Consider the following 7652-nt stretch of genomic DNA (forward strand, 5'->3'; position numbering starts at 1 on the left):
CCGAGAAAGAGTGAAATGACTGATTCCCAGAAAGGCTCTGATTCACTTAGAAGCAGAACTCCATGGGCAGCTCAGCAAGATACAAGAGACAATATAGATAGGGAGGAGCTGCTTGTTTGGCTCAGGCTGGTTGAGGGGGACCTTAGGATCAACCTTAAATATCAGTCTTTGCAGCTCATAAAAGTGTCTTAGGAATAGGGCCAAGTTGAAGGGCAGGCTTCTGGTATCTGTCTCTCCTATTTGCTTTGCTGTTAGGCAGGTTTCTCATTTGAATCTGTGTTTCTTATCTCTTGTCATGGTATTAGCTCTACCTTGTAAACCTGAAGACCTTTCCTCCTCACAACTGTTCTTCACCTATGTAGAAAACACGTTACAAGAGCACTGGCTTCTTTTCTGTCATCCTCTTCTTTAACAAAAGAGAATGAGAATAACATTTTAGGAACTGTCTTCCCCATAAATCCAAGCCCTTTGCCTTCCCTTGTTGCGCTAAATTGGTCTAAAGCAATATGCAAACCTTTGTCATTGTAAAAACAATTGTATAGGCTTATGATGTAGCTCCACCCAGTGGTCATTCTGGAGCAATGTTTCTATGGTGCAAGAATTCCCCACTAGTGATGATCTCATTACAATTTTTGTCAGAGGTGTGTAAGACTATAAGAGTCTATTAACTAACCCACAAAGTTACCTGATCTCATCTAGTGGTGTTGATTTCTGAGTGATTTTTTTACCTCTCTCTCTCGAGTGCCTGGCATTTCTATAACACTCTCCATCTTCTCATAAGTCTACAGTGATTAATGAACGAATCCCCCAACCAGGCAAGTTCTGAGTACACAAAAGTGGGAAGGGAAATATAGCAATGCCATAACATTCTGTAGCCTTTTTAATTCCTCAGGTAGAAAGTGCTTTGGCAAACACAGGTGTCATACACTGGGCATGCCTAGACGTGAAATTAGTTTGACTCAATAAACAGTCCGTGCCTTACTGTGGAGCTAATTAGTCAAGTCCATAGTAAACATCTCATGTAGACGTGCTCATTGTGAGGTAGAAAAGCATCATCAAGCATCATTCTTTTACAAGTAGATCAGACGAAAGTAGAGGGATTTAGGGTTGTGTGTTGTTTCACCAGCCAGAATTAATAAGCAAACACCACTTTCAAATCCTTTAAAGCCCTAGCCTCAGAGCACAAATAAAGAACAAACAAAATAACTGACAGATACTGGCTACACATCCACAAAGGCTTAGCCCATGCCTCCATCAACCAGGGGAAAATGAACACGCCTTTCCATCTCATCCCATTTCTCCTTCTATATTCCACACAGTCCTTTGCTAGACAGAGGTCACATCTACATGAGACACTTTACCATGCAGTAGACTAACTGACTGTAAAGTAAAGCGTCAACGTCTACATGTGCAGGCACTTACTGTGCAGTCAATTAGTCTACTGTACCGTTAATATGCTATCTGCAAGTGCGGGTAGCAAATTAACCACACCATAGTTACTACTCAGTACTGCATGTGTAGATGCGGATCAGAAGCAAATTTGCTCCTGGGCAGTCCGACCACCAGGGGGCCACACTCAGGCTAGCCCCAGGGCCATGGGGCTCAGCGCTTCTCCAGCTCTGGGGCTGGGGTGGCTCTTTGCCTGTCCCAGCCTGTCCTTTAAAAGTCTGTGGTGACCCTGGGGGCCTGTGCCACCTGATGCTTGCTTTTGGCCGCTGGGTTCTGCAGCAGTGGACCTGTGCCAGCCACAGCAGCCTCATGGACCCCAACACTGGTCCCCGGGCCCAGCAATATCACCTGCGTGCCTGCCATGCAACATGCTCCTGTGCTGCAGGCACCTTCCTGGGCCCAGCAACACTTAGACTCTCACCTGCAGCCCTGAGGTCTGTCTAATGCCAAGGTTCAGAGACAGTTCACCCAGGGTGAGGGCTCCAATACCCACATCTATGAGGACCTGGCAGGCCACATACAAGAGCATGGGCATGACCAGTGCCAGTGCCACATAAAGGGCAAGGCCCTGCAGGCACAATGGATCAGCATCACCAACCACAACTGCAGAGGCTGCAGTGCCTCCTGCGGCCAGGTCCCCCTGCCCTAGAACCTATCCCAGATCCCCCACCAACCGGGTCCCCCACTTGTGTCCCCGCCCACCTGCTGCTCACCCCAGCTCCATGTGTCCCCTGACCAGGAGCAGCCCAGAGCTGTGCCAGAATGTAACTGCACTTCCAGCTGGCTTTATAGCCTGCTGAACTAAGGATACTTCTTTGGGGTTCAATGGGGGGAACCTGACCAAGACCCTGCTTCAAACCAAGAGCCTGTAGTGTTCCTTTTGCTCATAGCCTGGCAGCTTGGGAGCCATTCTATGTAAGAGGTGGGAGAGAAAAGGGTGCACAGCCTTAGTGCTTTGTAGCTCAGGGTTTGGGTTTAGTGGGAAATGAAATGAATTTAAGGCTGCTCTCATCCCCTTCTTGCTGGGCAGAGGTGTCAGCTCTGCTCTTTGCTGCTGGGGCTGCTGAGTGGCTTTCCCCCCCCCCCCCCCCAAAATCCACACACACCCCTACCAAAACTCAGAACAGCTCCTAAGCCAGGGGCGGGCAAAATGCAGCCTGCAGGCCGGATGCGGCCCACCAGGTAATTCTGTTCAGCCCGCGGGGCCCCCCAAAATTTAGGAAATTAATATTTATCTGCCCCTGGCTGCCTGTCATGCAGCCCTCGATGCCTTGCCAAAACTCAGTAAATGTCCCTCCGCCCGAAATAACTGCCAACCCCTGTCCTAAGCCCACTACACCAGTGGCACAGCTCGGCTGCACAGAGCAGTAGGTGCTGGCACCAATCCCAACCCCCTTGGGGACCTTGCTTCAATCCAAGAGGCTAGACTGTGTGTATGTCTACAGGTAGGCAGACAATTGCACTGGAAATTATGGAGATACTTTAGTTGCTAAGTTTTCCTGCAGGAGAGGGCCTGATGCATGTTTCAATATCTCTCTCACTGTAAGTGTCTTATATTCAAAATCCACACCTGATTAAAACGGGATTAAGGGGGGAGATGGAGATGGTGAGTGGGGAGTGACCTGACATTTTGGCATATCCAGATCCTGGTGGCTATGCCTACTGTGTCCCCCCCTCAACAATACCTCACATCATTGTTGTGGGACCAGTACAACCATACCAACAGAATAATTAACAGCAGGGAGTGCTAGCACAGATCCGCCACCAACTCTTCTATATTGTCATCCAGCCCTCCTCAGAGCAGGCCTAGATAACAGACAAAAACAGCAGGAAGACCTGTTTGTACTAGTGCTCTTTCCATTACTGCTACTGAAAGGGCTGCACCAGTGGCAGTCCAGCAATGGGGGTTCTGAAGAAAAGCTATGAGTGTCAATAAGCTAACTTTTAACTCATCTCTGACTCATTTCCACCCTTAACCTTGTTCCTGCTGCTTTTCTTATAGAACATGTAGCTTACTGTTAATTAGTGAAGATCATGTCAATACAGATAACTTGTCATGCTCCAGAGCAATGTTCTCAAGCATCCTGGGCTACTCCAGGCTAGGGTGAAGCTGCTTCCTAAATCAAAACAGTGCAGTTCATAAGTGTGGGCTAATTTGCTTAGGGCCGGACTAATTGGCCCAGACACTCAGCAGTACTAGCTAGCCCGTTCAAAGTGATGTGGGGACAAAGTGACATTGTTTTGGATTTGGCACAGTGCCCTTAATGCTGCTGCTCTGTGGCACAGTAAGTTTATCAGGCAGACATAGTCCTGTGTGTCCAGGTCTAATTTCACACCCAGGTCAGGAACATTTTTCATTCAATTCTATTGTAAGAGCTATTCTTGTAACTTCTCTCTGAAAATATTAGCTCCTGCAGGCAATTCTTTAATAGTTCCTTTTAGTCCTACCTGTAGGCTGTAGACATGGTTAGTGACTGACAGACCACAGTGCCTGTTACAGATTACAGATCTAGCCAAAGCTTGAGCTATGAATGACATGTTGGTATACCTGGCAATAGTCAATAAGCTTGCATTTAAGTCCTACACAGTAGCTAGGGAAAGTAGAATAAGAATCTGTTTTATCAAGCCACTAATACTGGACCAGACCAAGAATGAATAACTGCTTTTTGAGAAAGTGTGTAACAGCAGACAAGAGTAGCAACTAATGTTTTGCCTTTGGTCCTATTGCAATAATAATAGTAACAGCCTGCCTCAGGGGTGGCTGTGATGCCCCTTGGTGATCACTCAGCTTTTGTTTCTCTCTGTCCTTTAAGCATCCTCCCCTTCAGCTCACTTTCTACACCTTGATGTCAATATGTATTTGTGAAAAGGGAGGCTGCTCCATGGATCCCTGTGCCAGATCTCATCCACTCTGGAGCTTCTTGCCTAAGGACTAATTTCATGGCCTCCTCATCTCCCCTTTTAGCCATGCCCATGCCTTGCAGATGTTATCAATTAATTATCACCAATTAGTTCCATGGGCCCTTGGCCCCAGTCTCAATCAGTCTAATGGGCCCTTGGCTCTGATCCATCTCACTCTCTTGGCTTCTCCCTAGGCCCTGGGTTCTCTAGCCCCATCCATCTCAGTCCCTCCCTGGGCTCTTTGGCTTCTTCTCTGCCCTGCTCACATGCTTTGACCTTATTCCCAGACCTCTCTGTCCTTCCTCTGCCCTGTTCCCAAGATCTGGCTTTACTCCCAGGCCTGTTGAGACCTCCTTCTCCCCACAGTACCCCCTAATCACCAATTTCTGGGACCTCCAACTCCCCTTAGTCCCACCCTAAACTACCAGTGTTACCCCAGCCCTAAGGATATATTACCCACTGGCATTCTTTGTATGCATCAGAAGTCACTCTCTGTAACCTGCCCAAAGACTCCTCTCACATCACACCCAGAACCACAATGCCTGCCCAGATCAGGGCTTATTTGTATGCTAAGCCCAGCTCCATTCTGGTCAGGTGGCTCCCCTGATGTCTGACTGAGCCTTCCCTCTTAAAGTACCAGGAGCATTAAACTCCCTGTTACATAATGTGTCTTTTTAACCTGTTGTCAGCCTTGGGCACTTTCTAAGGACCTCCGTCAGGTTGCAGAAATGTGACTAAAGCAGGCCACAAAGCCTGTTTCAGAATGAACCTTTGCAGATGTTACAACTGGCCTTGTCAGCAAAGTAAAAGAAACAGAACATGGCAAGTAGCATTCCCAGATGGTGAGGAAAGGAGGTAAGAAGTTCTCATGGAAAGAGACAAGTCCTCTTTCCCAGAATGAGAGGACGTCTTTCATAAGGATACAGACCCTAGCTAATTGGCACCTTTCAAGTCCCCAGAAAAACTGGGTCAGACCAGTTCCCAGTCTTAGTGAAAGACAGAGATCTGAATAACACCACTTGGAATATTTATTTAAATAGGCCAAATATAAATAGTGGATGTAAATAGGGGGAATTTTGGCAGATAGGGCAGAGAAGACCTCAGCAAATTCAAGACAACCTGATTCCAGCCTATATGCCACCCTTCTCTTCCCTCCTGTAACTCCCCCAACTGCTGTAGGTGAGAATCTGTATTGTGCTGTTGCAAGTAGCTAGGTAGGCATAGAGACAAGTGCTTATTCTTATGCTTTGGGGTGTAATCAGTAAAAGGGTGGGTTATAGACCTGTCTTTTGTCTTTTTCTGACTTGGGTGGTATTAATACTTTACCTGCTAAGAGGGGATGGAGGCTTATTGGGAAATGTAATTGTATCTTGACTTGGTGTACAAAAAGGGTAATCAGTAAGGGAAATTTAACTGCCCCTGAACTCTATCTAAGCTTGCAATGGAGTCCTAATCATAGGCTGTAGTCTTGTCTCTCTAAAGACCAAACAATACTAGGTTTATGGTAACTTGCCTACTGAAAGAGGCAAGGTCAGTGACCCCAAATGAAGTGTATGGTCACATGCCATGCAGATGTCCCTGCACCACCGTTTTAAACAACACATTTTTCAGGAGAAAGTGTATCTGGAGATCTGTGAGGATAATGTGGTATTCAGACCTATTCCAAAGAGTGAGATGTGGGGTGGATTCTCCCACCCTGCCCAGTCCCTCAGGAGCACTCACAGAAAGGGGGCACCTCCCGCCCACTGCCCCTCCTGGTGTCACTGTTTCCAGCTAAGCCCAGACTCTGGGCAGGCAGGAGTGGCTTTGAAGCTTCTCCCACTCCCCAGGACCATGGGGAAAGCAGCAGCAGTAGGCAGAGGAGATGTGGGAGGCATAGAGGGGAAGGAGGGAGATTCTTACATGCTCTGAGGACTTCAAGAAGTCCCCAGAGACTCCCAGGCTGGATCCAATCCAAAAGAGGGTACAGCCATGCCACTGCACCCCCTCTGGATCCACCCCTGATCCCCACTGGTTTATAGCATATAGATAAATATCAGTCATGTACTAGACTTGGCCTGAAACTTGTTTCATAAAGGCTTAATGGTAAGCACATTTAAGTGATTTTCTGGGCTGGATCCACAGTGCAAAGCATGTTGCAGGCTTGAGCCCCTGAAATCTGACCCCAGAGCAAATTGCACTCAATAAAAAACCCCCACTGACCTCAGTAACCTTTTAATTAGACTCTTGCAGTATCTACACTACACCAGACAATGCTCAACAGGGATACCTTTTCTCCAAGTGAGCTAGCCTTAGTACAGGAAGCAATGTTGCTGCATTAGTGCAGGCTTCACCCGAGCTAATATGCCCTGCTTCTCACCAGGGCTAATTAGCCCAGGTAGAACACTGTGCTAATGAAACGATGATACTACCAGTGCTCAAATCAGCTTGTTCAAAGGTAACTCACCTGGAGGCAGGACATCTACACACAGTGTTGCACTGTACCAGAAGGAGATATCCAGATGCTTACCAGCACAGTGAAGCCTAGATCTCACTTAAGGGTGAGTAACTGATGTTGCAATACTAATAACTCAGCTGCATTTACTAGCCTTTGCATGTGATTGAACATGCTGAGCATCTGGACCTTGAATGAGAAAAGTAACAAGTTAGTCATGCCATTTCCTGTGTGTATATGTCTTCTTTTCTTCTGTCAGGAGTATCTGCGCTCAATAGAATGGAGCAGCCATAAGTATAAGAACTAGCGCATGCAATACAAAAAACAGGCCCAGTGCATGAGCTCTTCAGTAACACTCTGAAATATTGAGTCCCAAGGTAAAAAGTAACTAAACTGGATGCAGAATGAAGAACTGCACAACTGTCAACATGATGTAATCTGCTGAAAATTTCCATGAGGCCCCTGTCTTCAGTTGACTGAGTCATTCATACTTGTTTAGAGTAGCCAATATTTTGCTTTGTGAAGAGCTCAGAGTTTGCTTTTTTGGAGTTATGTTACATTGATTCTTTGAGCAAAAGCAAAACTTGATCACTGGTAAAAAGCCTCCAACCAGAAAAGGCCTTAAGAATACCAAAAAATTTACCTTCCCTGTGGGCCTAAATATAGCAGCAAGATATAGTGAAGGAGTATAACAATTTAGCTTATTGCAACAATTGATATTATAGTTCTGTAGTCAATTAATAGATGGAACAGAAGTTTATGTGATGGGTGTTAGCAAGACATCAGTACTTAGGCTGATCATCGCCAGGGATCCTGGTTTTCTCTGTTTAAAAATCACAAATTCTCTGATTTTCACCCTCCCTCCCCC

Source organism: Alligator sinensis, unplaced genomic scaffold (assembly GCF_000455745.1).
Source record: "Alligator sinensis unplaced genomic scaffold, ASM45574v1 scaffold131_1, whole genome shotgun sequence".
Lineage (NCBI taxonomy): Eukaryota > Metazoa > Chordata > Crocodylia > Alligatoridae > Alligator > Alligator sinensis.